This window comes from Nerophis lumbriciformis, linkage group LG31 (genome assembly GCF_033978685.3).
Source record: "Nerophis lumbriciformis linkage group LG31, RoL_Nlum_v2.1, whole genome shotgun sequence".
NCBI classification, from domain to species: domain Eukaryota; kingdom Metazoa; phylum Chordata; class Actinopteri; order Syngnathiformes; family Syngnathidae; genus Nerophis; species Nerophis lumbriciformis.
In genome coordinates this window covers 9,077,684-9,085,062 of record NC_084578.2, presented here as the reverse complement: position 1 = coordinate 9,085,062, position 7,379 = coordinate 9,077,684, and the positions used below count along the sequence as shown (strand labels likewise).

The window sequence follows — 7,379 nt, the reverse complement described above, 5'->3', positions numbered from 1 at the left end:
TGTGAAGCGTGTAACTTTCCACGCAGTGACAAAAATAAAAACAGGTCTTGTTGAGAAAAACCGCCACTATTCCTTTTTGAGTGGACTGGCCCTTTAAAGACACCAGTACGCGACGGAACAGTCCATTTCACTAAAAGGGGGGGTTCTTTCACCACCTCGTGAGATTTACGAAGCTTTACATGAAAAAAACGGCATTAAAAGTCAGTCAAGTGGATTTTTATACAGCTATCGTACACAAACGCCGCACATTGGGGACGAATATACGTTGTTAGAATACTATGGAGTGTTAGTAAAGAACAGCGCACCCCTTTTCGGGCTAGTCTATTAATAGCATCAGCTGTTGCAATACAAAGATGAGCTACTCGACGTATTGTTCCGCAGATGTGGGAGGAAGGAGAGGAGGCGGCGACGCCTGGAAGCCAAGAGAGGCTGAAAAATGAGGATTACGGCGCTTTGAGGGACGTCCATTAGCGTTCACGTCTTATCGGTAAGTGGCTGTGTTTGTTGATAAAAAAATAAAAACACGATGAGGGGGCCGCGTCCGTTTTCGCGGGGTAAACACCTACTGATAATGCTGCGTTCACGTTCCTTACTACTTGTCGTATAAACGGCCACTTAAGTGGTGTGACGTCTGTGAGCTGTTGTAGTGAAACGTTTCTACTAATGGCGTGGTGGCACATTTACGTAAAACGATGAAGACACCTAAATGTGTAATTCATGGGCGGTTGCTGTCGAGTAGAAGACCAACACTAGTGGACGGGCCTCGACTCTGTGTGTGTGTGTGTGTGTGTGTGTGTGTGTGTGTGTGTGTGTGTGTGTGTGTGTGTGTGTGTGTGTGTGTGTGTGTGTGTGTGTACTTCACTGGCATCAGTGGAAAATCTCCTGAATTGTAATAACTATTACATGAGGGCATGTATTTTAGTGCAGGGGGAACAGAGATGCTGTTATACAGTATTTAATCAGGATGAGATCATTCAGAAGCTAAATTCACTCAAAGACACACACACACACACACACACACACACACACACACACACACACACACACACACACACACACACACATATTCTTGTATAGTGCCTCCCTCTTGAGGACCACCCTTTCTAGATATATAAAGATTTGTATTTACAACATTAATAATATACACAAACTATGCAACTATGAAAAAGCTTGTTGTGAAAAATGAGTTGGAATTTCGCGAGAAAAAATTTGAATTTTGGCAGTATTATGATAAAAGTTTACTCAACGCAAGTCAAAATGTTACAAGAAAAACTGAACGGTTGTGCAATATTTTGATAAAAGTTGGATTTTTACTCAATGACAGTCGCAATTTTTCAAGAAAAAGCCTAAATTTTTGGCAATTTTATGAAAAGAGTTGTAATTTTACTCGACAAAAGTCACAATTTTAGAAGAAAACTGTAAAATGTTGGCAATAATAAATCGGAATTTCACTTGTCATCATTTTACTCCAAAAATTTTACTATTTTACAAGAACAACAAAAAAATGTAGCAATATTGTGATAAAAGTCAGAATTTTATATGACAAATGTCACCATTTTGCATTAAAAAGTAATCTTTTTACAAGAAAATATTGCATTATTACAGAAATAGAAAGAATATGAGAAATTGTTCCCAATTTTATAAGAAAAAAGTCGACACATTATGAGAAAAAGACTGCTTTTAGTTAAATTTAAAAAAATATTTTTTTTTGTAATTGGTTTTTAATCTTCATTATTTACTTCAAGTTATTACAGTCTCTCTCTCTCTCTCTCTCTCTCTCTCTCTCTCTCTCTCTCTCTCTCTCTCTCTCTCTCTATATATATATATATATATATATATATATATATATATATATATATTATTTTTTAATTTTTTTAATTAATTTTGGCCAAAGGGGGCGCATTTACATCTTTTACACAAACTTATTATTGCATATGTTAGCCAGAGGGGGAGCATTTCGAATTTTTACACACACTTGTTATTTCATATGTTGACCAGAGGGGGAGCACTTTTAAAACCGACACACAGTCAATTTGAAAAATCCCTCCTTTTTGGGACCACCCTAATTTTGATAGATTTCACCAGCAGGGGTGCAAATGAGACATTCTCTATTAGATGCAATGGTTTTCCGTATTGGGACCATGACTTATGTCCTAACTTGTTCACACCTCCTCATATAGAAGGTACTTTTCCTTGTTGATGTCTCAAGAAGAAGAAATACAAGAACGAACACACACACACACACACACACACACACACACACACACACACACACACACACACACACACACACACACACACACAATCTTGTATTTGTTACCTTCTTAAGACCTCCGAATAATGCCTACCTCTTTAGGACCACCCTTTCTAGATATATAACGATTTGTATTTACAACATTAATAATATATACAAACTATGCAACTATAAAAAAGCTTGTTGTGAAAAATGAGTTGGAATTTCACAAGAGAAAAAATTTTAATTTTGGCAGTATTATGATAAAAGTCGTAAATTTACTCAACGCAAGTCAAAATGTTACAAGAAAAACTGAACATTCGTACAATATTTTGATAAAAGTTGGATTTTTACTCAATGACAGTCGCAATTTTACAATTTTATGAAAAGAGTCATAATTTTATTCGACAAGTCACAATTTTAGAAGAAAACTGTCAAATGTTGGCAATATTATAATAATAAATCGGAATTTCACTTGGCAAAATTATGACAAAAGTCATCATTTTACTCAAAAAATTTCACTATTTTACAAGAACAACAAAAAAATGTAGCAATATTGTGATAAAAGTCAGAATTTTATATGACAAATGTCACCATTTTGCATTAAAAAGTAATCTTTTTACAAGAAAATATTGCAATATTACAGAAACAGAGAATATGATAAATTGCTTCCCATTTTATAAGAAAAAAGTCGACACATTGTGAGGAAAAGACTGCTTTTAGTAAATGTTTTTTTTGTTTGTAATTGTTTTTTAATCTTCATTATTTACTTCAAGATATTACAGTATGTCTCTATATACATATTTATTTAATTTTTTTCATTAATTTTGGCCAAAGGGGGCACATTTATTTTTTGTACACACACTTATTATTACATATGTTGACCATAGTGGGAGCACTTCGAATTTTTACACACACTTGTTATTTCATATGTTGACCAAAGGGGGAGCACCTTTAAAACCGAAACAGTCAATTTGAAAAATCCCTCCTTTTTGGAACCACCCTGATTTTGATAGATTTCACCACCAAGGGTACAAATGAGACATTCTCTATTAGATGCAATGGTTTTCCGTATTGGGACTATGATTTATGTCCTGACTTGTTCACCGGTCCTCATATGGAATGTACTTTTTCTTGTTGATGTCTCAAGAAGAAGAAATACAAGAACGAACACACACACACACACACACACACACAAACAATCTTGTATTTGTTACCTTCTTAAGACCTCCTAATAATGCCTACCTCTTTAGGACCACCCTTTCTAGATATATAAAGATTTGTATTTACAACATTAATAATGTATACAAACTATGCAAATATAAAAAAGCTTGTTGTGAAAAACGAGTTGGAAATTCAGAAGAAAAAGGTCACAATTTCACAAGAAAAATTTTGAATTTTGGCAGTATTATATTAAAAGTCGTAAATTTACTCAACGCAAGTCAAAATGTTACAAGAAAAACTGAACATCAGTGCAATATTTTGAATATAGTTGGATTTTTACTCAATAACAGTTGCAATTTTACAAGAAAAAGCCTACATTTTTGGCAATTTTATGAAAAGAGTCGTAATTTTACTCGGCAAAAGTCACAATTTTAGAAGAAAACTGTAAAATGTTGGCAATATTATAATAATAAATCGAAATTTCACTTGGCAAAATTATGACAAAAGTCATAATTTTACTCAAAAAATTTCACTATTTTACAAGAACAACAAAAAAATGTAGCAATACTCTGATAAAAGTCAGAATTTTATATGACAAATGTCACAATTTTGCATTAAAAAGTAATCTTTTTACGAGAAAATATTGCAATATTACAGAAATAGAAAGAATATGAGAAATTGTTCCCAATTTTATAAGAAAAAAGTCGACACATTGTGAGAAAAAGACTGCTTTTACATATTTTAAAAAAATGTTTTTAAATTTGTTTGTAATTGGTTTTTAATCTTCATTATGTACTTGAAGTTATTGCAGTAAGTCTCTATATACATATTTATTTTATTTTTTTAATTAATTTTGGCACACACTTATTATTACATATGTTGACCAGAAGGGGAGCACTTCAAATTTTTACACACACTTGTTATTTCATATGTTGACCAAAGGGAGAGCACTTTTAAAACCGACACACAGTCAACATGAAAAATCCCTCCTTTTTGGAACCACACTGATTTTGATAGATTTCACCACTAGGGGTGCAAATGAGACATTCTCTATTAGATGCAATGGTTTTCCGTATTGGATCATAATTTATATCCTAACTTGTTCACCTCATATGGAAGGTACTTTTCCTTGTTGATGTCTCAAGAAGGGTTAAAATACAAGAACACACACACACACACACACACACACACACACACACACACACACACACACACACACACACACACACACACACACACACACACACACACACACACACACACACACCCAAGGGTTCTAATCAAAGCATACCTTTAATGATAGTCAAGGTGCTCATTGCTTGATTGCGCAAGCTAATAATGCTCCAATTATTACAATTGACGTTGGGTAGATTTCACACTCCCAGGATGTGCCTAACAGTATTATATAACCAGAACTGGCGGTTTCAGTGGAAATTGTGTGTGAATGCTGTATGCGGAAGCTGCGTAAAAGTGCAAGGCGAACCGAAATGCTAACGTTAGCATGCTAACTGTTAGCATGTGTTTCACGTACCAAGTGATAAGATTCTCCGGCTGCACGGCAGGCCTGGGACATTATTTTGACTCGGAGGGCCAAATTTTGAGGAAAAAAATTGGTCTGGGGGTCGGTATATCTGTTTTTAGGAACACTAATACAATAATGTCTGATTGAATGCTAAAAACCTTAAGACAGACCGCCTTAAAAACGGAATTGAATTTTAAATTGTTTTACTGAATGAGACACTTAGAATGTGCATGTAAATAAAGAATGTGGGATTTACAATATTAACTATGACCGATAAAACACTGAATATTGACAACATATGAATGTCACACCCCCTCTCGATCGACACATTTTACGATCAAGCGAAACGCAACAAAAACAGCGAAATATGAACGCGAAGGGTAAAAAAACCCCCACCTACAATCTGATACATCTGATATATCACTAAGCTTTTGAACTATTCCCATCGCATTTATTAAATTAATGGAAATGTGTGCCTAACTGGAACATAAGTGCCCTATGGTAAAGAAGCTGGTTGGATCTCTCTGTCAGCTAAATTTCAGAACAGTTTGCGTGACTTAATTCACAATAAATCTATCGATTATCGATGATTAAAGTTTACTAATCGACCCCTGTCCGAATTGCGATGCATCTAAAAATCGATTATTTCCCCCACCTTACCATAAAGAAGTTGGAAAACTTATTCGGGTGTTACCATTTAGTGGTCAATTGTACGGAATATGTACTGTACTGTGCAATTTACTAATACAAGTTTCAATAAATCAATCAATCAATCAACCTCTGCAAGACTCTTGGCTTAAGGTTTTTTTTCGTACTTAAACTAGTTCAAAACATGGTGCTCGGGTTAGTGAGCTAGTAAAGAGACGGCGAATAGCCCGGAAAGCATGCAGCCGTGAGACGATCAAACATGACTTTTAACGTCATCACCCTACATATTGCTTCCACAAGTTGGTGTGGAAGCAATATGCAAAGAGGAGGCTCTCGCTGTTCGTAGCGAACATGGAGCGACAGAAGTAGAGTCTCTAAACACGAGTACAGTCTCCAATAACACCAGAAAAAGATGCTGGGTTTGTTTTTAGTCGTTTTTAATAAAGAAAAAGTCACCACAAAGATTAGAGAAGTCTCTAGAAACTTGAAAAATTCTCAACAGTGTACATTGTACAATAAATAGCAACAATTGCAAAACGATATAAGACAAATATAATGTTAATACTAAATAATAACACATTTGTTTTTAAATCTATATATATATATAACGTTTTTAAAATGTATTTTTAAATTAGGGCTGGGCGATATGGCCTTTTTTAAATATCTCGATATTTTTAGGCCATGTCACGATTCACGATATATATCTCCATATTTTGCCTTAGCCTTGAATGAACACTTGATGCATATAATCACAGCAGTATGATGATTCTATGCGTCTACATTAGGGATGTCCCGATCCGATATTTGGATCGGATCGGCTGCCGATATTTGCCAAAAATTGCGTATCGGCAAGGCATGGGAAAATGCCGATCCAGATCCAGTTTAAAAAAAAAACTCCGGTCCAAGTTTTCCAACGCACCTATTTAAATAATGCATTCCACTTTTCTGCTGCTCCGTAATTTCCGTTCTGCATTTTCCAGCACACCTTCAACACATCCACAATTCTCACGCAGTTGTTTTTAGCTGCTGGCATTACACGACAGGCTCTTCTCACTCTTTCCTGTGTCTCCCTCTCACAGACAGCGAGCGCACCTTCTTACACACGTCACATACTGTCACGTCATACGTCACATACTGTCACGTCATACGTCACATATGTATACGTCCTCTCCCAGCAGAGAGCGAGGTAGCGGCATGGCTAACGTTAGCTGTAATGCTAGCGCAGCCGCTAAGGTGCGCGCCTGCTCAAGCGTCCTCTGCGCACGGCAAATCTATGCCACGCACAAAATCTAATAAAAAAATAAGCGCATAACAATTTTCGACACACGGACACGACAGAGACAACAGTTTTCGTCATCATTGTTCAAATATTGTGACGTCTGTCGAGACGCTTATCTCCATTCGGTGCCACACGTCCACACCATCGAAATGCTGAGGCAAACATTTCCACATCAACACCGTATGAAAAAATTAGTGATTTTTTTAGTTGTGATTTCCTTCTCTGCATGAAAGTTTAAAAGTAGCATATATTAATGCAGTATGAAGAAGAATGTTTTAATGTAGACATGCAAGCTTTGAAAGAACATTTTGAAAATCAAGACTACATTTCCTGCAAATGGGTGCATTTCTACCCTATATTTTAACTTTAGATTTATTCTCATATCAAACTCTTTTGGCTGTCTTTTTGACACTTACATCCGGCGCCCCCCTCCACACCCTGGATTATAAATAATGTAAATAATTCAATGTGATTATCTTGTGTCATGACTGTATTATGATGATAGTATACATCTGATAGTATATATCTGTATC

The 7,379-nt window shown here is 35.6% G+C and overlaps 1 protein-coding gene across 1 annotated transcript in view; it reads left to right on the top strand.

Moving 5' to 3' along the window:
• The first annotated feature begins 347 nt into the window (after positions 1-347).
• LOC133574418 (ras-related protein M-Ras) overlaps positions 348-7,379 on the top strand; it is a 32,211-nt gene continuing 25,179 nt past the window's right edge. Inside the window, exon 1 of the mRNA XM_061926607.2 lies at positions 348-487. The gene's annotated coding sequence lies outside the window, so the exon portion shown is untranslated. The remainder of the gene's footprint in view (positions 488-7,379) is intronic.